The sequence below is a fragment of the Protopterus annectens genome, chromosome 6.part0 (assembly GCF_019279795.1).
Source record: "Protopterus annectens isolate FY-2018-M chromosome 6.part0, PAN1.0, whole genome shotgun sequence".
Classification (NCBI taxonomy): domain Eukaryota; kingdom Metazoa; phylum Chordata; order Ceratodontiformes; family Protopteridae; genus Protopterus; species Protopterus annectens.
In genome coordinates this window covers 1205597214-1205622767 of record NC_056737.1, presented here as the reverse complement: position 1 = coordinate 1205622767, position 25554 = coordinate 1205597214, and the positions used below count along the sequence as shown (strand labels likewise).

Below are 25554 nucleotides of genomic sequence, written 5' to 3'. Positions count from 1 at the left end.
ATAAAGGCAAAAAGAAATTGGATGAGCCATGGATGAGCGTGAACGGTACACACCACTTATCTAGACGTGGCCAAAACTTCTGACATTACATGGGATCTCGCATGTGGACAGCTATGTGGCTCATGTATAATACTGTCTTGGTGAGGCAGTTCTAGTGTCAGAGGTACAACTAAAATAGTAATTTTATTGTAACTGCTGACATCCTCGCTTGAACAAAGGGAATAAGTAGGCATTTTGAGCTGATGGTTAATCCCTGCGATTTGAGGCACACATCTCAACCTGAAGGGATTGAAAATAAGAACAAAGACCCATGGAAAATAGGAACATCCAGCTAAAAATCTGGACATCTAATTAGCAGAAAATTTGAATACAAAATAGTACATAACTATTCCTGTTTTTAGTAGGAATGTGGGCTGCTACTCAGAAATGCATTTAAAAACAGAGTGACAAAAATGATGGAAAATTATAATCATTATCAGAGGTAGTGTAAAATCTGTAGAACTGTGAACTGAAACTGAAAAATTCTATAGCACAGGGTTCTTCAACTTCCTTCAGAAAAAAAAGGTAGATGTAAGATGTGTGTTGTCTTTGTTATTGCTTCCAGTACTGTTAGTCATGTGACTTCTATGCTAGACAGTTTGAAAAATCACATGATGGGGGGTCAGAAAGTAGCATGAAGGGATAACTCAAGCCTGCAAACAGACATAACCTCCAAAATAGGGTCATTCTAAATCGGACCTGAAAATGGGAATGTTCCTCCAAAATAGGGTCATTCTAAATCCGACCTGAGAATGGGAATATTCTTCCAAAACAGGGACAGTTAAGAGGTCTGATTTGAGGTCATTATGAGGGACCCAAAATCAAATCAAAAATGGGAAAATGTGTTCCAAGTCTTTATGCTTCTTAATAGTGAGAGATGTAGCTTCTAGTGTATGCTTTCCCTAACAGTGGAGAATCCACGTTCTGTGATCGTACTAACAGTAAAGAAAAAGTAGCCTTTGAACAGGATGAAGTCAAATGTTATGTTAGGATAGTTTCATATTTCATAGTCTAGGAACACTGTTATAAAGGGACTTCAGATCAAAAGCAAATTTGTTTGTGGTAAAACCTGAAGAATTCATATTTTTTTCTGCAGCATGCTAGCAGTGTTTCATTTGGACGCTGTGCCATTAAGAGATATTTCAACACGAGCAGCCAAAGTTTTATTCTGATTCTGAGTTGAATCATGGATGGACTATGACAGACCGGAAAACTGGGATGAAAGGCTGGCTGTATCTGCAGTCATTATGCCGGCTGTATAGTAATGAATAAATGCTTGTATGGGTAGAAATAAATCAGTATCCACAAATAGTAACTGTATTTATACATTAGAACTCAAACTCTTGTTATTTTGGAATCCGAGGTCTTGATTATTGTAATGTACAAGCTACTTAGTTCTTAATCTTAGTAATAAAAAACATGCATTCTTGTGTGCAATTTCAGGACACTGACCTATTTTCATGTACTGGATTTGAGTATTTTATGCACTTGTGCCATAATTTTATTCTTTATATGGGTACCTAGTCAGGTAACACAGTATGAATTAGTCACAACTGTAAAAGGTGAATGAGCACAACATAGGCAGTTGGCAGTCACAGCACACCAACATACATAAAGTGAAGCATGCTTTCTACAACTAACGCAGAGTGTAGTACAGTTTCAGCTTGGAAAACTTGTCATCCCTGTTCATTTCTGCTCATGCCAGTGCATGCATTATGCCTTGAATGCACACAGTAACAAGTAGAATGCAAACCAATAACAAAAGACAACACTGTAATAACCAACATACTGGTGTAAGGAACAACTAACAGTACGAGAATACGCACCGGGGTTCTGGTAACCCATTTAAACTTCTTAAAAAACCTTTCCAGAATTATAACTGTAGACCTGTTCGCGATGTCTGAATGGCTATGCTTGGAGACTTAATCTGAATATTGGCTGCCTTATTGTGTTGTATTAATGCAGGCATGTGGTGTAAACCAGACACAATAGTTCTGGCTTTCAGTAGATGCCTGTTACACGTGTCCGTCTATCATGATATCTGTACCAACTCAGCAGGATTTAACTACTGCTTTCTGAACGTTCTACATTAACCAGAATTGCAAGCAGTGTGTGATTTTGAAAAGTCCCTTTAATCCTGCATGTGGCGACGGCAAGTTAAAGAAATGCAGTGTAAAAAGCTCAGGGTTTTGTTGAAAGGAGCAAAACAAGATACAACAGGCACTTATAATTCCTCCTGTGTGGCCACACCTCACAAGACCTCAATTAACTCCTGCTGCATGACCACACATCACATGACCTAGATTTAACTGCTGGCACATGGCCATACATCACATGGGAGCTTGCTATCCATATGGTAGACCCAACCAATTTAATCAGAACTAAGACATTTAGAGGTTTTGTTTCTCTTACAGGTACAGGAGTTCATTAACAATCTTATTTATATTTATGGCCTTTCACTTCAAGCAAGGACCATTCACACAAGCTGGATCAAAATAATTAGCGATCAGAAAACAAGCTGCTTCAAGAACATCATTGATCGTTAACTGTTCTCATTTGTAAGAGATCAGCTGCAGCTGATGCATTACTTGGCAGAGAGGTGATCAAAGGCGAGAGTTACCAATTGTTTTTGCCTTTATAATTAGAGGAATCCTCCTTGCGTCTTACAGCATCTGTAATGTTAAGCCTACAGTTTTAATTTTGTGTGTGTGTCTGTGTATGTATATATGTATATATATGGAGCTATTTCATTATGACAGCCCACTTCACCGAAACCCAAAGCAATGAGACCACATCAACGAAACACCAACACAAACGTCACTCACACACACACACTCACACACACACACACACACACACACACACACACACACGCACAACAACCCTAAAGTACCTAACACACAATACTACAAACCGTATAGGCAGGGGGGCAAGCCCCCCCTGCACACCCCCCCTCTTTATTATTTAAACTCTGAGATCGCACAGACACGCAAGGCACACACACCCGCACATTACATTCCCAAACACACACCACACTCACAGCACACACTTGCACACACCACTACCCCTTAAACACACACTTACACATTCATACTTACCTGCATCACAATACCAGCACCGCTAGAGCACAGTCCCATAATGTCTGAAATTAAATTTCGAACTCATAACTCCGACATCGCACAAACAGACACACAAGGCGCACACACAGCCACACATTACATTCCCAAGCAAACAAACACCATACTCACAACACACACTTACACTACGCCTCAAACAGACACTTACACATATGTACTTACGGGCATCGGAACACCAGAAGTGCTAAACAGAATCCCGTAATGTCGGGATTTTAAATTTCGTGCTTCTTGGGGTTTCGATATATATATATATATATATATATATATATATATATATATATATATATATAGGTTCCCTAAGGTAGACCGACGGCTTGAAAGGAAGGTTGACAATTACATCACCGATGACAGATAGCCGACAACTTGTAATCTCAACAGTGAAAACACCGGCATGGTAAATGTGTGAGCACGACACTGTAAGTATGCGATAGTGAGGGATTTAGGGTTAGGGTGCATGTAAGGTAATTGTGCGATAGTGAGGTACTTAGGGTTAGGGTTACGGGTAAGGTAAGTGTGCGATACTGAGGGACTTGAGGGTTAGGGTTTGAGTTAAGGTTCATGCAAGATAGTTGTGTGTAAGGTGTAGTGTAGGTTTTTAGGTTGTTGGTGTGCTTGTGTTGTGTGTGTGTTGTGTGGAACAACAAAGTTTTTGTTTTGTTAACTGTCGGGATTGTGGTTTTTGTCGGGCATGTGAACTTTCATGTTTTTGCAGTTTCATTTTTGTGGTGTCGGTGTTGTGTGCTGTCGGTTTAGTGTAGTAGACCCATATATATATATCTACAGGAAATAATGCACAACAGTGTATAATATTACTGCTGTGCAGACACTCTTCCTGTGGTACACAGGGATAAAGTTTCTACTGCACCAGAAATGACTTGTATTAAGATATGGGCACTGGAGGAACCAGGTAGAGGATGAAGGGGGGTAATTAGCTGATGCTGACTAATCCATCCTGTGGTGGGGGAAGCTGGACTAGGTTTGCTGAATTAGCAACATCAGGAGCTTGGTGAGCACCACACTGCAAGAGGGACGCTTGTTTGGAAGGTTGTAGATGCATGGAAATACACACATCCCCATTGTGGAGCTCACGAGGCTGCTGCAGGGTAGTGGGGAGTTGAGCACAGGGTCTATATTGGATGCTCGAATGTTTAAAAGTTTGTGTCATATGGTTGACACCATATGATCAAACTTTTAGTTCGAACATCCAAAAAAAAAAAAAAACACAACCTACTCACATGTTTTAAACACAGGGCAAGCCCACCTGCACCCTCCACACCCTCCGCTCTTTAAATATACCATGTCCGAGAGCGCACTACAGTGCAGAATAGGGTAATCTTCCTATTCCCGGCTGTACGGAAATCTCAGTTAAAACGTTCAAACTCCCAAAAGTTCAATCATATGGTGTCGACTATATGACGTTTGAACTTTTGGAAGTTCGAGCATCCAGTGTAGACCCTTGAGTACACCCCTCTGCAGCAGTATGACACTAGAACAGTCTCCTTCATCCACTCACTATCACCATACATCAGTGGAGTTGAGCATAGGGGAGACTTACAGTATGTGGGTCAGCTGGTAGTCTACTATGGGAAAGAAAAGATATATAATATAAAGTGGATGAAGACTGGAGGTGTGGTTGTCATGACTAAATTAACAATGCAGAGGTTTATCATTGTAGGCATGGAGGCTACATTTTTGTAAGTGTTGCAGTAGCAAAAAATCAGTACAGCACAATTAAACAAATGTAGTGCAAGTTTATTTGATAAATGCAGATGTGGTAGAGGTGTACAGGCTTGGCTGCTAAAGTTTCTTGAACTGTGAAGTTGTAGAAGAACCACAATTATTTGAACAGTGCTGTAAAGAAGGGCTTGGGCTCACTAGACTCCCAACCCTGCCCCCAATTCCCACCCTCCCCCACTACTAGTAGATTTATAGTCATATAGCCGCACCCCCTATTAATAGAACCTATCCACTTACAATTGTCTTAATTTTTCCCACCCCTACTCCATTACCTCAATTACTACCACTATATCTTCTGGTGTATACCATTCAAGTAGTATAGTTCCTTTAACTCGTACACTCTACCACACAATGTTACGCTTCTCTGTACTACCCCTTTTGCTTGCCCCACACCTCATTACCTTGTATGAAAACCAGTTTCTCACAGGATTTCGGTACCCAAAAGGCCACACCATCAACCCAGTTGTAATTCATAACACCTTTTACCAGTCATACAGCACTGTGTCCAGCCCCACAACGTGTTCACACTATGTACAGACCAATCACAGATACATTAGCTCCAGATATAAACACTACCATAAACTTATAAATAAATTCCATCACTTGGAGAACCTCACATTTGGTGGTGATATCCACCCAAACCCTGGCCCATCCACTCTAGATAAACTTACCCCCTCTACTTGTAACCCAAGTAATAAACTTGCAATTAATAGGCCCCCTAACTCTCTCCTGGCCTGTCACTTTAACTTTGGAAGTATAAACAACAAGGTACATGAACTGCATGTACTCCTGGCTGTCCACTCCCCTGAGATACTCTGTTTATCCGAAACCTGATTAAAACCTAGCACCACAGATAACGGAGTGGTACCACCTGGGTATAACATACTCAGGCTGTATTGTGCTTCCAGGAAGGGAGGTGTGGGGGTAGCTGTTCTCTATAAATCTGTGTTGAACGTCACCATTAATGCTGTACAACCACCTCACATTAATAACTCGGAGATTCTCGCTACCAAATTGCAAATTAATAAAAATAAATGCATCAATGTCATCTGTATATACATTCCCCCAGAGAATAACATATCTACACGCGAATATACCCTTCACTGGCTGTCTTGTACCTACCCCCAAGAAACCTTACTACTTGGAGATTTTAACATAGACTAGAACACCTGTTCCTCAGAATCCCCAACCACCCATGTTAACCTGCGTGCATTTACACAAATCATAATCACCCCAACCAGGGTAGGTAAACCTAACCATAAAGAAAAGTATACTTGATTGGATACTTATCAGTAGTCTCCCCCAACTGTATACCTCTGGGACCCTCCCTGATGATTTAAGTGATCACCTTCTTACCTATATAATTAAGCATAAAGCTATTAACCCCACCAACTCGTACTGAGAACGGTAAGAAACAATAAGAACTTTAACCCTGCCAAATTCCAAGAGGAACTAATCTAGTGTAAATGGTCAGTCCTAAAACACCTCCCCTTAGAGGAAGCAGTTGTTTACTTTAACAACAAATTCCTTGAGATCCTGAACTCGCTTGCACCTGTTCACTCAATAAGAACAAAGTCAAAAACTGCACCGTAGTTTTCTAAAGAGTCCAAACTAAAAATCACCCTTAGAAACAAAGCATGGGCATTATGGCATACTACAAAACACCCCCAAGATCACATTAAATGTCAGCAATCAAGGAATGAGACTAGAAAATCCATTTTACAAGACAAAAAAAAAAACTATTACTATACTCTTCAGCAAATAAATCAAAACAACCCTCAGAAGTTTTGGGCAGGTATAAATAAACTATTACATCCTGGACTTCCACCCCATCCCCTGCAGCCACCATTGATAAACCACCTGAGGAGGTTTCGACAGTTTTAATCAATTCTTCACTGAGACAATCCATACCCCAGCTAGCCAACTACCTCCAAGCTGACCTGGCCCTGAGGCCATCACCCCCAGTAAGCAACTCGTCATTCAGTTTCCAACCAGTTGTCAATTCACTTATCCATGCCTTAATCAAAAAATTAAAACCAACTACACACTGCTAATCTACTCACTGCTGAGTATCTGCAAAAAGCAGTAGATGCCATTGCTTATCCTATCTCAGTACTAATCAATTGAACCATAGCAGAAGCCAAAAACCCCTCCATCTGGAAAATATTATACATAATCCCACTTCACAAAGGTGGTAGCGCTACTGAACTGTCTAATTATAGGCCAATAGCTGTATTATCTCTACTTGCAAAAATAATGGAAAAATGCATTCATAGACAACTGCTGCACCTCCTAATTCAGAATAATCTTTGGCGGACTCTCAGCTCGGCTTCAGACCTCACCACAGTACCACTTCAGCCCTCCTAGCCTTCTCTAACACCATAAACCATAATCACAACAATAATAACCTATCCTCTGCCCTCTTTTTGGATGTTCTTCGTGTTTCACTGTTGCAGTCATCCCACTTGGGTTATCTGCCTGCAGGTAGCTCTCAGTCAGCCCGAATACCAGAGACTTAGTATTTCTGCGTCGGATGCTGTTGCTCCAGGACTGACGTCAGGTCGTCAGGGGTATAAAAACAGGCAACTGATGCCATTACATCAGTCTTTCTTGCTGAGGAGCCCGAAGCAGAAGCAGTTCGCAAGTGCCGGTTTACTGCTACCTGAATTTTCGTTTACGAATTGAATAATCCTGAAGTCTTCTAAAGCTAAGTACCCCGTTGGGGATCCTTTTTTCTTGCTCTAACCAATGTCAGAAAAAGTTAACAATTGTCTTGCTTGTGAAAAGCAAATACCTCACAGAGATTTTCATTCTTACTGCTTCACCTGTTTAGGCCCAGACCACGACATACTTCGCTGTCTGTTTTGTACCTTGTTTAATGCCCGAACCATTCGTCATCGGACTCTGTCGCTAAATTCTTTCACGCTTGATCTCTGTAGTCTGAAATGGCTTCGGTAAGCCACCTGACTACCGATATTCTGAAAAAACATAAGGATAAAGACAGACAGATCGCATATGTTCTCAAAGCTGCTGCCATCGCTTTCGTTAAGCTAGTTGCCAGTCTGCCGGTACTCAGTGATGCACATTTGCAGCCCCTGATGGCCCACATCAATGGATTCACAGGCCTCAACCGAGACCCATTCGGAGTCCGGTATGCCGCGGGACTCTTCTTCAGCTATGGAACCTGCGGGTGTTGCTACCTTGGATGTGTCCAGAGCTGCTGTGCAGGCACCAGCTTCTGAGGCAGTTCTTCGCTCAACCGATGTTCAACTCAAACTGACTTGCTACTTTTTTAACAAAAACTACTGAGTTTCTTAGGCCCAGAGTACGCACTACTCCTACAAAACTGACGACCAAAGCGCATGCACTTGCTCCCATGCCACAAAAGCAAATTCTTAGAATGGCAGAGGACCTTATTACACTGATTAGGGGAAGTCAGCCTTCCCCTGCTAAGAGAAAGAGACCAGTCCCTACAGCTTCTACAGACCAGGATTCCGATGACTGAGATTTCTTATTATGAAGACATGCCCTTATCTGCTTATGAGGATTCCGATACAGAGAAATCCATTCCCTCTGCCTCCCCTCCAGAGGATTTTTCTTTTGGTGAAACCTTGCATACCTTAAGAGAGCATTTCCACTGAGAATGCCAAGACTATCCTCAGTCCAAAAAGAGACTCTGAGAATTCCTAGAGTTGCCTCAGCACAGGCCTTTAGCAATCCCCCCCTGTCCTGGATGTTGATGATTTTATGGAATCCAATCTTACTCCATACCTCCTGCCCCTAGGAAACCAGACCGGTACTACATAGTATCTGATACTTACAAATTTCTTCAAGAATCCAACTGCTGATCCAGAGATTATTTCTCAGGGGCCTAAAGGTATCAAGGCTAGTACAGCCAAAAATCCCACCACTTCTGACAGGGATTCCAGAGCTTTGGACAGATTGGGTAAGACTGTATATACCTCTGCAACTCTTGCTATTAGGGCACTGAATTGTCAGTTTCACATGCTAAAGTACCAGCAGCATATTATGGAACTTATTAAACAAAAAGTGGCAACTTTTACAGACTGTGCAGAAAATAAAGAATTGCAGGAGCTTATGCACTCTGCAAGCCAAGTCAGTAAGCATACTTTGCAGTGTGGTTTTGATGCCATAGAAGCATCTTGCCAGGCAGCAGTCACTGGATCTGTACTGAGAAGACATGCTTGGCTCAAGGAGCAGATCTTGCCAGACCATGTCAAATCAGTTAGTAGATGCTCCTTTGAACAACAAAACAATTTGTTTGGCACCATAGCAGAAGAGGTTCTTAAAAAGATAGAAGAAAAAGCTAAGTCTATGCAGACGGTTAAAGAATTCTTACAAGTGCATCCCCCTAGATTCAGTAGGCATTTCCCTTCCAAACACTGGTCCTTTCCAGCCCCCCTCAAGGCCTTCTCAAACCAGACCCAGGAGAAACAGACCACCCAGACTACAGTCTTAGGGTATGCAGAGATCTAAGCAATGGAGTACCCCCACCCCTAAAGCAGGGAGTGGTAAGCCACCTCCTTACGGAAAAAACTCGCAATGACTTCTCTACTCCACTCCACTCTCCAGCCCTACCCAATTGCTTGTGCCCCTAGGAGGAAAACTCGCCCTTAATGCAAAAAATTGGATGTCCATCACACAGGACCAGTGGGTCCTCGACATTGTATCCCAGGGTTACAAATTTTATTTCCATTCACTGCCAACCCAAAGCAGGTTTCCATACCTTCCTCCAAACCAGTGGGCAGAGGCTCAAAGCCAAGTAGCTTCCCTGCTCAATATCAGAGCTGTTCAGCGGTTCCAGTAGAACAGAGGGGTCAAGTATTCTACTCCAGACTCTTCCTGGTATCCAGGAAAGAGGGCTCTTGGTGCCCAATCCTGGATCTTTCAATTCTCAACACCTTCCTGGTGGTACCAAAATTCAAAATGCTTACCCTGTAACAGCTTCTTCCTATGCTAGCCAAGAATGCCTGGTTAGTCACCCTAGACTTAAAAGAAGCCTATCTGCACATCCCCATAAGGGAGTCATGCAGGAAGTATCAATGTTTCAGGGCAGGATCTATGCATTATCAGTTCTCTGCACTTTCCTTTGGCTTATCTTCTACACCCAGAGTTTTCACAAAATGCCTGGTTCCAGCTATTGCATACTGCAGGCAGAGAAATATCCAAATTTTCACGTACTTGAACGACTTAACTGATTCAGGCGGACAGTCAGGAATTGCTGTTGCAGCTCCTGACATTTGTGAAACACCTTCTCGCTTACTCAGGGTACACCATCAACGAAAAGAAATCAAACAAAACCGGTACCCTTTCAAAAGATTGTATTCCTGGGAGCAAGTTTGGACGCAACATCCCCAGATGGCATTCCTCACTTCAGAAAAACAAGTCTATCTGACAGCCTACTTCAAACACATGGCCACCAGAACCCAGGTATCCACAAGAAAAATACTGCAGGCCCTAGGGTTCATGGCCTCATGTATACTGCTAATTCCATATGCAAGACTGCATATGAGGAAACTTCAGTCTTTGGTGCCAACATTTTCAGGACTTGGAAATAGCCATTCCTATCATACCCTGTCTAAGGACGGACTCCCTTTGGTGGGCAGAAGCATACTACCAAAACAAGGCACTGCCCTTTTCTCAACCCCATGCCACCCATAGCCTAACCACAGATGCATCAGACTATGCCTGGGAACACACATGGACGGCAAATGCATTCAGGGCCACTGGAGCCCAAGTCAAATTCTTCTGCATATCAACCAAAAAGAGATGCTAGCTGTGCAGAATGCCTGACAGCTTTCAGATCCCTACTCTTTCCAGTACAACTGCTAATAAAAACAGACAACACCACAGTTATGTGGTACATTAACAAGCAGGGGGGAACCCACTCCTACCCACTCTGCAGGTTAGCCATGGCCCTGTGGCACACAGCCTTGGACATGCAAGTCCATCTGCAAGCTCAATTCCTGCCAGGCAAACAAAACTCACTGGCAGACTTGAGCAGAAATATCTTAGACCCACACGAGTGGCAATTGGAGTCCAGCACCTTCAACCTTCTGATTCAGAAGTAGGGGACCCCAGAGGTGGATCACTTTGCCTCCCCCTACAATCACCAGCTCAGAAGATTCTGCACCAGGAATCCTCACACAGGGCCTGGAAAGTGGATGCTCTCTCTTTTCAGTGGGTAAATCTCTCAATCTGTGCCTTTCCCGCTCTACCCCTTCTCTCAAGAGTATTGCTCAAGACAGGAAAGACCAAGGGCAATTCTGATTTCCCCGGACTGGCCACGCCAGCACTGGTACCCATTCCTACGCAACCTGTCACTGGTGCCACCCTGGCACCTACACCAGAACCCAACCCTGCTCTCTCAGCAGGAGGGACAGATTTTTTCATCCACAACTGCAAACCTTAAATCTTGCAGCCTGGCTTATTCCTTAAGTTCTCCCCCAGCAACCCTAAGCAAGCAGGTGCTGGACATCATTCTTGAAGCAAGACGTCCCAGTACAAGAAAATCCTATGCTGATAAGTGGAAAAGGTTCTTCCCCTGGATTCTATCTAAAGGAGAGGACACAACTCTGCCCTCCCTGCCTCTAATTGTGGATTGCTTAGCAGATCTTCACAAAGGCCTGTCCTTTCCTCCATTAAGATACATGCCTCGGCCATTTCCGCTCATTACAATACTGAGCCACCTCTCTTCTCGCACCCTCTTATCAAACAGTTCCCTATGAGGGGCAAACAACTTAAGGCCACCAAGGAGAGCACCCACCACTGCTTGCGACCTTAACTTTGTACTGGAAAAGCTCACGCTTCCCCCCTTTGAAGCTACTGCATCAGCAGACTTAAAATTCCTCTCTTGGAAAACAGCCTTGCTTCTGGCCATCACTTCAGCTACAAGAGTGTCTGAGCTACAAGCACTTATGGCTGTGGAACCCTTCATTGTTTTCCATGCTGACAGGGTTTCCCTCGGGACTTGACCCTTCCTTCATGCCTAAAGTGGTGTCCAGTGTGGCTGTCAACCAGTCCATCCATTTGTCAACTTCCTTAATCCTCAAAATAAAGGGGAAAGGATCCTGCACTTCGTGGACATGCACAGACAGCTCAAATTCTACCTTGATAGGACTAAGCCCTTCAGAAAATCTGACGAGTTACTAGTTAGCTTTGCAGCAGGGGCAGGGGGCAAGGCCATTTCAAAACAATTTCCAGATGGATAGCACACTGCATCCATTTCTACTACAAGCACCATGGGAAGCCAACCCATTAGGGGTCAGAACACATTCCATTAGGGCAACATCTACCTCTACAGCATTTCTTATGGGAGTCCCTACCAGGGAAGTCCTGGAAGCTGCTACCTGGAGTTCAGTACACACCTTCACCAAGCATTAACACCTGCCTATCTTTTCCAAATCCAGGGCAGGTTTCACAACAGCAGTCCTGCATGGCATACTAGCCAGCCATAACTCTTCTTGACTGCCTCCACCCTTTTTCAGCTTTGGGAATCCACCAGAGTGTGATGACTGCAACAGTGAAACACGAAGAACATAGTACAGTTGTGTACACTTACCATAAATGTAGATGTTCGAGTGTATTCACTGTTGCAGTCTTGGTTTCCCTCCCTCCAGCCCCCTGTTTTTTCTCTCTCTCTCCTCTCTATGACGATTACTCACCCCTTTCAGGGGTATTGGTATTTACTTTTTACTGGTGGTGTTTTCCCCACCATAACTTGGCTCCCTGTTTGGGGGGCTCCTGACATTTGGAGCAAGAAAAACTTATGTAATGGTGTTGGCTGCCTGATTTTACTGCCTGATTTTATACCTCCGACAACCTGATGTCAGTCCTGGAGCGACAGCATGCAACGCAGAAATGCTAAGTCTCTGGTATTTGGGCCGACTGAGGGCTACCTGCAGGCAGATAACCTAAGTGGATGACTGCAACAGTGAATACACTCGAATATCTACATTTATGGTAAGTGTACGCAACTGTGCTATCTCTCCAAGGCATTTGATATGGTTGATCAACTACTAATCCACACGCTGAAAACATTCTGTCTAGATACTAAAGCCCTTCTATGGTTCCAGTCTTATCTGAGTGGCAGGCAGTCCTTTGGCAAAACAAACAATCTAACCTCCTACCCAACTCTCTTGGTGTTCCCCAAGGTTGTTCTATACTAGGGCGCCTTCTCTTCCCCATTTTCATCAATGAACTTTATACTGTCATCCCAAAAGTCAGCTGTATTCAATACGCTGACGGCTCCACCCTGATCTGCACTGCCACGTCTCAGACCGAACTATGGTCAGCTACCCAGAATACCTTTAACATAGTAGAGAACTGGCTTTCTGGTCATTGTCTGATCTTAAATCCGATGAAAACAAAGCTGCTACTTTTCCCACCAGCTCATAGGTCTGCTGCATTTACCTTTACTATAACATCCAGTAATGGCACTATAATCTCCCCAGACACCTCTACAAAATTACTAGGTGTTATCCTAGATAATCTTAAATTCGACCTACATGTTATCAAACTATCAAAATCATCAATAAAAAAATAGGGTCACTTTACAGGATTAAAGCTTTCCTATCCCCACCTGCTAGAATTGCCATTGTACGCTCTCACCTACTCTCAACTCTTTTCTGTGCATCCCCTTTACTCACTAAGTTAAACAAGTCTGTTCTTAACAAACTCTCTACCAGCTACAACCACATTGCCAGATTTGCCACTGGTCTGCCTTATAGAACACACCACTGTATCAGTCAAAACCAGCTTGGGTGGCTAGAACTGCCCAGTTTGATCCAGTATAACCAACTGATTATGGCATATAAAATCCTTTATAATCCGGACAATACTCCTGCACTTAAAAACATCATCACCCCCTATAATAATCCTAGACCTCTTCGATCCTCCAATAGACTGCTAGTTCAAACTATCAAAACTAATAACTCAGCTGGTGACTCTCTACCAACTCTGTAGGTAGATCCTGAAACTCACTCCCAGCTGATATTACCCTACTTACCACCCTGAGTCAATTTAAGAAAAGACTCAAAACAATATTTGAAACTAAACTGGCTATGTCAATGTATCAAACCTGACTAACTCTCCTCTAGTGTGGTGTTAAAAATTTTAATTTGGCTTATTGTGTTACATAACCCGGACTTGCACCATGGGATTGTCTCTAACATTGGAAATTCTATAACTTAAGCATGTAACCAGTGTATAAATTGTATTAAGTAATCGTACCTGCTTACCTTGAGCTTTTCTCCCCAGGCCGCCACTGAAAATGGACATGAATCCAGTCGGACTATCCCAATCAACAAATGTAAAATAAATTAAAAATAAAAATTATTTGACAATGTTGTAAACTGGGGAAACATGGATTCAACCATTGTAGGCCTTGAGGAAGAATACAGTACAGTCGTTGCCTAATGTACAGAGTGAACATCATGGTGCTGTCCGGTGTACAACAGTGCTTAACGTTACTCGTACGCAGAGTTGTAGAATACATTGGGCATTATAGCAAGGTAAAAGCAACAAGCAGCCAGTAGAAATTCAATGTTCTCGATCACTCTTGGCTTGATGTTGGGACCACTTATTTGTATTTACTTCTCAGATCTCCAAGCACAGAGCCAAGATCTCAGTCTAACAAAGTTTGCAGATGACCTCAAACTGGAGGTTGTTGCCCTCCAACACCCAAACCCTACAGAATAAGCTCTCCTTATTAAACTCTTAATGTACTAAAATTATCTAAGATTAAATGGTAAAACCTGTAGCATCACTTTTGATAAACAACCCTTCCCCTCATCATACTATATAGACATATTGAAAATATACTTGAGGGCCTGGGTATTTGGGTTGATACTTCCCTTTGGCCATCATGTGACAGTGGTTGTCGGGCAGTCCTTTTATTCAGCCCAGCTAATTTCCAATGGAATGTCATCCAGGTCTAAAGAGGTAATCCCTCGCCTTATACTCAGCATTGATCAGGTCAAGTATTGAGTGCAGTGCCCTCTTTGGGATGTATCGCACTAATTCAATTTCAGCTGAATGCTAATCAGTGGTGAAACCATCATCCGTTCCGAATGTTACAGAAAATGTATAAGCCATGTCCACATTATACCATCATAAGTAATTCTTGATATTGATGAAAATAAAAAATGATCATGATCATCAAACCCTTTTACATATTTTCTACATAAGGTCAGGATCTTGTATCAACTGTTTCCGTCTGTCTCAGTTCGACGCCACACTCCTACTTTCTTTGGCAGTCTTGCCTGACTGTTGCAGGTTTTCTCTCACACAATCCATCCATTTCTGTTTGCTGGATACACCCATTATTTCTTACCTTCTTCCTCCCTGTCCCAAATATTTTAAGCCAGATTGTCTTCTGCCTTTCCATCCATGTGCCCAAACTACTGTAATCTGCTCTCTTTCATCTTCTGTACAGTTGGAGCTACTTTGGCTTCTGCTCTGATGTCCTCATTTCCTCATCTGTCCCACAGTGTGCATTCTGCTGTCCATGTCAAGCACTTCATCTCCATCACCTCTAGCTTCCTCAACTGCTTTGCCTTTATTGCCCAAGTTTCTGTACCATGCAGCAGTACTGGTTGCACCACTGTTTTATACAGCTTACTTTTCAGCTTCTTTGGCATTCTACTGTCGTACACTACCCCTGATGCTTGGTGCAAATTGGATGCATCCCCTCTAATTCTAGCTTTGACCTCTTCATTCAGACTTCCCTTCTCCTCAACCACCTCTCCCGCATACTTGAAGCGGTTAACCTGTTCCATTGTTTTCCTTCCGTCTCAATTTTCAGCTTCTTCTGATTTCCCCCATTTGCTGCCATGAAAACGGTCTAATCTGTACTTGGGTTCTTCCCATTCACCCTCAGGTTTGCATTCCATACCCTTTCCTTTGTTGAAGGTTGTGATCAGTGTCTGCCTGTAATGCCACATCATCTGTATACAGCACCTTTGTTGATCTGTCACCTCTGACCTGTTTGTTAATGTAGTCCACCAGTATGAAAAGCAGTGAGCTCTGAGATGAGCCCGCATGCACACAGACTCCCACTGGGAAACCAGTCTGAGACTGAACTGGTCATACTGTTAATGGGTCCTTGTCTATGAGCTGTTCTAATCCTGTCAGTGTTTCTGGGGCTTTGAACCATCACGGAGCTGCCCATGTCATCATTCTTGTAAGTGTGTCATATGCTTTCTCAAAGTGTAAGAATGCCCAGTTGGACTCTTTCCATGTCTCTATCTTCTACTCAGCTGTCTGTCTCACTGCCAATATCGGGTCATTTATGCTGCATCCTGAATCCGAGCTGCTTATTGCCTGTCTTACTTTGTACTACTTTTCATTTTCTTTGCAGACACCATCTGCAGAACTTTTCATGCAGTGTGACACTTCTGTACTGCCCACAGTTGTGAATGTCCCCTTTATTCTTGTACACACTGGTGCTAATACGTTTATTCCACAGTCGTCTTGGTTACAACTTTCTCATACTGTTATGAGTAGGCCTCAGGAGCGGTTTCTCTCCAATTTCCTCCAACATCATCTGATCTGTTGTGACCTTATCTCCGCCTGCTGCTTTTTCTGACTTCATTTTCCTTTGCACTGTTATTGCTTCATCCAGGGTGGGCTCCTGCTCTTTCATTGCAGGCTGTGTCTGGGGGAGTACAGCTACAGTGGAGTTTTCTTCATTCAGAAACATTGGAAGTACTCCTATCTGCCTTGTTGCTGGCATCACTTATCAAGGGTATCTGACTAACGTTTTTTTTTTTTTTTTTCCTGTCATGGTCTTGCTCCCTTTATAGAGTTTTTGTGCCCTCTGCCATGTAACTTTCCAGAAGACGGTAGAGTGCTTCTGATGCCTTGTTCTTTGCTATTGCGTCTGGTCTGTTAACCTCTTTATTAGCCAATTAGTATTCCATCTTAGTCTGGTCCATCTTTTCTGTTGCATTTCACTTGCAGTCCTCCTTTCTTTGGGTTTACTACTTGGATGTCTTCGTTCCACCACCAGCTTTACTTATGTACTTTATTTCCATACCTGGCTTAGCCACCTACCTGCTCTGTAGTCCCCTCACATATGCTGCATTCAGGCACTGTCATTCTTCTTAAATTCCACCTATTTTTTTCTTCTTTCTGATGTGCTGGAGGCCTGACTAATTCCTTGAACTCTTGTCCTTTCTCATCGGTTAACTTCCAAGTCATCAAGTTAGTCTGCTTTGACCTTTAAAGCATTCTGTGACCACTGCTTGCAGCAGATTGTGGCAACCGCTTATTTGTGCTTTGTTTCACTGGGAATGACTTTGCAATCTCTGATTCTACCCCAGTGTCCTTTTAGGAGAAAGTCTACCCAAGTTGGATGTTGGCCGCTCTTTTGATCTTAGGACTGTCTTTCTTTCTGAACCCTTTGTTGGCCACCATCAAACCATTTACCAGAGATGGGTCTAAAATGGGCCATCCTTTACCTCCTATTACCCCATCCATGTGGACCCAGGCAATCCTTGTGTCCTTTCCTCTGTCCATATATTTGCACTGAGGTCAGCCATTATCAGCACCAATTCACATTGGCCTACTTTATCTAGTCAGTCCTGCAACTGCTGTCTGAATATATTCGTTTCCTCTCTATCACAACCCTGCTTTGGACCCTAGGCTGCAATTATGAATACTGCCCTATCTTTACACTGGAGTTTGATTGCCATGAGTCTGTCACAAATTCTGATGGACATCCCTGACTGCCTTCTGAAACCTCTGTCTCTTGAGTAAGAGACTCTGGATCCCAAGCCAAATGGCTTTGCTGCACTTCCCTTCCATCTTGTCTGCTGAATACACAAGATCTTCAGCCTCCTCCTCACCATCATGTCCGCTACTTCTTCCTCCTCACCATCGTGTCAGCTACTTCCTCCTCCTCACCATCGTGTCTGCTGCTTCCTCCTCCTCACCATCGTGGCTGCTGCTTCCTCCTCCTCACCATCGTGGCTGCTGCTTCCTCCTCCTCACCATCGTGTCTGCTGCTTCCTCCTCCTCACCATCGTGTCTGCTGCCTCCTCCTCCTCCTCACCATCGTGTCTGCTGCCTCCTCCTCCTCACCATCGTGTCTGCTGCCTCCTCCTCCTCACCATCGTGTCTGCTGCCTCCTCCTCCTCACCATCGTGTCTGCTGCCTCCTCCTCCTCACCATCGTGTCTGCTGCCTCCTCCTCCTCACCATCGTGTCTGCTGCCTCCTCCTCCTCACCATCGTGTCTGCTGCCTCCTCCTCCTCACCATCGTGTCTGCTGCCTCCTCCTCCTCACCATCGTGTCTGCTGCCTCCTCCTCCTCACCATCGTGTCTGCTGCCTCCTCCTCCTCACCATCGTGTCTGCTGCCTCCTCCTCCTCACCATCGTGTCTGCTGCCTCCTCCTCCTCACCATCGTGTCTGCTGCCTCCTCCTCCTCACCATCGTGTCTGCTACGTCCAAGCTTCAGGCTACCTACAGTTTTGTAAGCCGAGGCGCTAGAGACCGATTGCTTTTATTAAAGTGGATTGTCTGTTTTTTGTTATTTTACTTAATTTTATTTTACATTTGTTGACAGGGATAGTCCGACTGGATACATGTCCATTTTTTGCAGAGGCTTGGGGAGAAAAGCTCCACAAAAGTAATAATAACAGTACAATAATACTCAAAGGTAGCAAAAAGTATGTAGATACATCATTTCCGAATGTATAACAGTAGGAATACAGTGGCACATGCTAAAGGTTAACAGAGTGAGAAAAGAATATAAATAAATAATTTCACAAATGTTTATCACAATAGGAAAATGCTACAGTATACAAAAAGGTTGAACTCAGCAGGCATACCTGTACATTATGACATAACCCAACAGATCAATAGATTGGCCTGCTAATAGTTAAGTATAGAAAGACCAAGTTGTTGGATTGGGTTAGTCAGGGTTTAGGCAGGGGCAAAGACAGTTAGATTTAAAGTATATTATGTGGCCTTTTGTAAATAAGGGTAAAGATGTTTCTTGGGTAAGAGTTGCAGGAAGTTGGTTCCAAATTTTACCAACTTAGTTTGCAAACAAGGAATCCCCTGCTGCGTTGTTGGATTTTAGTGTTACTTGGTTTGTGGTTTGCATCTACTTACAATGAGTGTAGCAATTCTTAGTTGGTGTTTGGCAGGTTGATTGGCTTTGTCTAGCTTTCACTCAACGTAGCTGTCCCAGGTAACTCAGGTTGAGCAACTGGACAGCAGTCATCCAGTAGCTTATTACCCAAGTGCAGCTGGGTCTTAAGGCAGGCAAGCACTTGGCAGTAGGAGCACATACATTACTTCCATGGTTAACATGGGTCCTTGCCATAAGTCAGAGTCTGAATCGGGTCCTCAGTCGACCAACAAATACTAATTTTTGGCAACGATAGATTAACATGACTGAATCGACTACAGCCAATTGTTACACCATTGAGTGGCTGGCCATGACATAGTATGAAATCTATGATCCATGTTCTTATGTCTTGGGGATAGTGAGCACCACAGTTAATACCCAACGCAGTTGGTCAGTGCAACTTTTCCCCTTATAGGACACTAGAGTCTATGCTGCTCCTGGCAGCTATAATCTTGGGTGAATTTGATGTGGAAACACTCAACATGTTTTTGGGAGAAACTCTACCCAGACCACGGGAGAACATGCAAACTCCACAGGCATTGACTGGAGGTGAGACTTGAACCGTGTACCTTGTGTATGGGGGACATTATGGTAACTGATCTTTAATCGGTATTCAAAAGTCACTTAATTTTCAATTACTTACAATGTATTATTTATAAGTACTTGAGAATGTTGAAAGTAGAGCCTTATGAAACTCTGATAATCTGTATTTGATACTTTTGATAGGGAAGCCATTGATAAAGAAACCAACAGATCCAAAACCATTTTTTCTCTGCTTCCCTCATAAAACATCTTCCTTACCACTTAGAAATGTTTTTCAGGAAGTTTCAACACATCATTATCCATGCTGACAAATGTTCTTATGGCTCAGGTTACTTGCTGGTGATGTCATGACATTCTAAATGGTGCCGTGCTATGACAGTCCAGCTCAGGAGGTTTGAACTACAGAAATAAATAAGTGACATCTAGTGAGTGCACTACATATGTGACAGTCCAGAGCAGCCCCCCCCCTCAATATGCACAATGGCAGCGGATGTTCATTTTCACCTTCTGTGACCATTTCTTCCAGGGACCTGAGCCTCTATTTGATTTCTGGTCACCTGCAACATAGTCAAGGCTTTATGTTTTTGCTTTCCTACTTTGATAACTGTTGAGGAGAAATTCCTAGATTTGTGCATCTCTTCTGTGTATAAATACATTGGTTACATGGACCCATGTAGTGAACTGCAGGATGAAATGTCCATCCGTCTTCCTTCACTACACACACACACACACACACACACACACACACACACACACACACACACACATATATATATATATATGTGTGTGTGTGTGTGTGTTACTGTATGAATGTATGGGTCTGCTTACCGAATTTTCATTTCACCGAATTGGAAATCGTCTACTCCAGTAAACCGAAACAATAGACTACTGAACAGCTTTCCCTAGGAAACGAACCACTTGGCCACCAGGGTGAACTTTGCCCTTTTCCTCAGTGTAGTGCAATCTTGGTATATTTAGTTGGGGGGATGAAGCCCCCCACTTGGGCAGGTTTAATTTCTTTCCATTGATTTATTTTCCCGGGTGGCCAAGTGGTTTATTTCTCAGGGAAAGCTGTTCGGTAGTCCGTGGTTTTGGTTTAATGGAGTGTTGCTAAAGTGGAGTCGACAATTTCTGATTCGGTGAAGTGGAAATTCGGTAAGTAAAATTAGACCCATATGTATATATCATATGTATTTTTTTTTCTCAAACATTACCGTGAAGTGAACTTTGTCAGGTGCCATTATTTTGAATGAAACTGCAGGCAAAAGGAAAATTCTCACCTGTATGGTGACACTGGAGTTCATTATATTTAGTAGGGAGTTTAGGGGTATCCACTGCATGGAATGTGTTGGGGAAGACTTTTTTTTTTTTTTTTTTTTTCTCCAGTGAGGATGATTTTGTTTGTTTGTCAAATCCATTTTGAGGTATCCCTCCCCCATCCGCTGAATATTTGTTGAAATATTAAGTGGTCTTTTTGAATTGCTAGAAGTAGTTCATTAGCTGTATGTGTGCGTCTCCTCACAGGAGTATCACAGTGGTTAGCATTTCTGCTTCGCAGTGCTTGGTTTCCTAGCTTCATTCTCAGCTGGGGTGTGCTTAATTCTCTGCTGGGATGCAGTCTGAGTGGGGTGTGCAGGTCATACATCTGAAGTTTTGTTGGGTGCTGTCTTTTCTTCCTATATACCAAAAAAAAAAAAAAAAAAAAAAAAAACTGCTTTAGATGAATTGCCAGTTGTCCAAAGTGCACCTAGGCAAACATGCTGTTTGTGCATGTTCGGGATAGACTCTCTTACTTTTGGCAACATTAATTTCTCTTCCTTGTACCCATTGAGTGCTACAATGAGCTGTGGCTCCCCTTTGATCCTGGACTAGATGGATTTTGTACCTGGAGAATGAATAAAAAGCTTGCATAATATGAAGTGTTTACTTTTTTTTACAACTAATGCATTTGGTAGAAAATATGTATGATGATACAGCAATGACTGTAATGGTCCACATCATCAACCTGAAAGCCCTACCTTGTGACTGCAGCTACCGACGGTGGTACTATTCCTGACGCTCTCCACATGTCCACTGTTTTATTAGCAGACATAATTATTTTTTACTAGTTTTTCTGATGTACTTTTTGTATTATTTGGGTATATTTGCATTCTTTCCTGTTCTGTGTCTAGGCACTTTCAAGCTTCTATTATATCGTCCGATCTGTGAAAGAAATGTAATATCATAAGAGAACATCCTGTTCCACAAAAAGTCATTTACTACTTTAAACCAGTCTCAGGCAGGTAGCTCACACTGTAACGCATGAAAGCTCTGTACAAAAACCCATTGTTTTGTAGTAGTGAGTCCAGCTGGAGCACAGTGTTCTGCGTTGTTATAAACGTTCAGATGTTAGTCTTTCTAGCACATTCTCTGCTTGAAACCTAGTGATGAGTGGCATAGATTTATACTAAGAGTAAGCTTGAGTACGGACTGTATGATGTGCAGAGAACGTCTTCTAATTCACATTTTGGGAATCACTTTGTATTCACTGGGTAGGTGATGATGCTCCATTAGTGTGGGTTAAGTGAGCAGTAGGAAGAGAAATTAAAACAAAACCCTTCAACGGTAGTACAGATTTGTTTTTGATTAGGTGTAGCACATTGCTGAGGCTGGTCTGACCTGGTTAGACGTATTTTAATCGGGCGATTAACCTCGCACATCTGCTATTTTTGCTCTTTATTCGTTACTTGAATAGATGCTAGTAATCGATGCTTTGTCTGAAGTGCGATTATATAATATCATTGACAGTTCACATTGGGCAGTACAGTACACAGTTTAACATAGTTTGAGATTATAGGGTAAAATTATACAGGGCTTATAAACTTGGAGTTCTGCTTCCAGACTGGTTATGAAATGACTTGCACAAAAATTGTGTGATAATGATGCATAAATAAATGAAAAATGTAAAATAGCTAAACTGGTAGATGTGCTATATTTTAGGAAACTGTCCTTCATTTTAATCAGCTAACATGTTAAAATATGGTTTGGGCAGCTGAATGCATGCACTGTCCTTCATTTTAATCAGCTAGCATGTTAAAATATGGTTTGGGCAGCTGAATGCATGAAGCATTTGAACTGGCTTTTCAAATGCTGACCTTCAAGGTGGCATATTTGAACTTGAGAACTAGGGCCTTTTGTTATGGCTGTCATCACTAAGAGATTACTTTTTTGCCTGCTATCAGTATCCGTTGTTTTGGCTAGCTGCAGCTAGCTTCATTTCACAAGGAAGCCTTGGACATTTATCTACCGTTTTATGCATATGACAGTGGTTTGTTTTCCATAGATGACCTTCACACGTGATAGCATTTCATAAGAATGACACCCATTTGTGATGACTGTTGTCCTCCAGGTAGGTTTTTGTCGAGCGTCACTTTTGGTAGGCCTTGCCTGTTGGAGGCTTGTTCCTTTCTGACATAAAGAATTACATTTTTTTGTTTGTTTCATTCTTTAGCTTATTTGTTCCTCCTTGCTCTTGCCATTGGAAGATGTCTGGAGGAAGAGATGAGAGCCAGAGAAAGCAGCAGTTGTGTTTCAAGACATTCAGTGATATTTGATTGTTTAAAAGCTCTCCCACCCTTAGCCTTCCAGTGTGACCCTGAGTGTGTCTGAATCGAGGTACTGTGCTGCAACTGTACCCCCTGCAGTTCTTAGCCATGGTTTGATGCATGTATTATCCAGGCCATGTCCATGGTTTGATGCATGTATTATCCAGGCCATGTCCATGGTTTGATGCATGTATTATCCAGGCCATGTCCATGGTTTGATGCACGTATTATCCAGGCCATGTCCATGGTTTGATGCACGTATTATCCAGGCCATGTCCATGGTTTGATGCACGTATTATCCAGGCCATGTCTATGGTTTGATGCACGTATTATCCAGGCCATGTCCATGGTTTGATGCACGTATTATCCAGGCCATGTCCATGGTTTGATGCATGTATTATCCAGGCCATGTCCATGGTTTGATGCACGTATTGTCCAGGCCATGTCCATGGTTTGATGCACGTATTGTCCAGGCCATGTCCATGGTTTGATGCACGTATTGTCCAGGCCATGTCCATGGTTTGATGCACGTATTACCCAGGCCATGTCCATGGTTTGATGCACGTATTACCCAGGCCATGTCCATGGTTTGATGCACGTATTATCCAGGCCATGTCCATGGTTTGATGCACGTATTATCCAGGCCATGTCCATGGTTTGATGCACGTATTATCCAGGCCATGTCCATGGTTTGATGCACTTGTTATCCAGGCCATGTCCATGGTTTGATGCACTTGTTATCCAGGCCATGTCCATGGTTTGATGCACTTGTTATCCAGGCCATGTCCATGGTTTGATGCACTTGTTATCCAGGCCATGTCCATGGTTTGATGCACGTGTTATCCAGGCCATGTCCATGGTTTGATGCACGTGTTATCCAGGCCATGTCCATGGTTTCATGCACGTGTTATCCAGGCCATGTCCATGGTTTCATGCACATGTTATCCAGGCCATGTGTTGCAGTGCAGTCTTGGGAGAAGGTGGCATGAATTTAACTGATTCCCTTTCCCTGGGACAGGTGGAGCTGACCTCTGTCACTTACTGCTGTCCCTTCCTCTATGACATCTGAAGAACTCAGGTTTCTAATCAGTCCTTGATCTGTGGTGTAGCCAAGGCGGCATCCTTTTACTGCATGAAACTGGCTCAGGGAAACGTTTTTATGACCATGGTTTCTTTTCTCTAAAGAACAGACAGTGCAGCAGTGCTTCAGATTTGTGTCTTACCTGCAAATATTTGACAATAAGCAGCTGTGTAGGTAGTTGTCAAACTCCAATCACTTTAGGCCCAAGTGAAGTATACCTGGTCATAGGACACTGTCAGAAAAGTGGAGAGCATTATTATTATGAAGTTTAGAGCATTATTATTATGAAGTTTATCAGTTACACTCTTGTCTCACTTGTACTAAAATAACATGTAGCCACAATTTTAAAAAGTTAAACGATATATTGTCAGTTTCCACAAAGGATCTTGATATATCGCTCAACCTCTTGGCACAAGAAATCTGGACAAAGCCTAACATAATGGGTGGATAAAGGCCCAAAAATAGGGACGCATTTTAAATATAGCTCTTATAAACTCGGAACATTTCCAGAATAACAGAATATGTTAGCATGCATTTTCTGAACGATATAAAGTCTGAAGCTAAAATGCATTTTATTATTTAGTGACTTTAATCATTAGATCATCACAGTGATCTGTTATAACACAGTTTTTATGAGGAACAGATCAAAAATTTGAGGCAAAAATCTGGACACTGCAGAAATCTGTACATTTGAGAGGTATGGGCCATCTTGCTGATGGAAAGTGACAGAGGATGTTCTTAATGTTTCACTGTTGCAGTCATCACATTTGGGTTATCTGCTTGCAGTAGCCCTCAGTCGGCCTGATTATGAAAGTCTTGGGTCCTGCGTCAGTTGCTGTCTCATCTTCCATGACGTCAGGTAGTCAGGGGTATAAAGCATGCAGCTGACGCCATTACTCCAGTCTTTCTTGCCATGCGGTGCCCGAAGCAGAAGCAGTTCATAAGTGTCAGTCAGCTGACTCCTGAAATTTTTGTTTTCGAATTTTAGAACCAAAGTCTTTAACTAAACCCAAGTACCCAGTTGGGGAAACTTTTTCTTGCTCTAAACTGATGTCAGTAAAAGTCAGGAATTGTATTTCTTGTGGATAGCAAATACCTCACAAAGATTTTCATTCATACTGTATTCCTTACCTAGGCCCTGACCACGACCTACCTCGCTGTCGGTTTTGTGCCTTATTTAAACAACGAACTATTCATCATCGGTTTATTTATGCTTCTAAATATTTTGGTATTCGGTTAATTTATTCAGATATGTCTTCGGTAAGCCATCTTACT

The 25554-nt window shown here is 42.7% G+C and overlaps 1 protein-coding gene across 4 annotated transcripts in view; it reads left to right on the top strand.

Annotated features, from left to right (window-relative positions):
- The window catches only part of COBLL1 (cordon-bleu WH2 repeat protein like 1), a 1696088-nt gene that overhangs the window by 995983 nt on the left and 674551 nt on the right, over positions 1 to 25554 (top strand). The window lies entirely within an intron of this gene.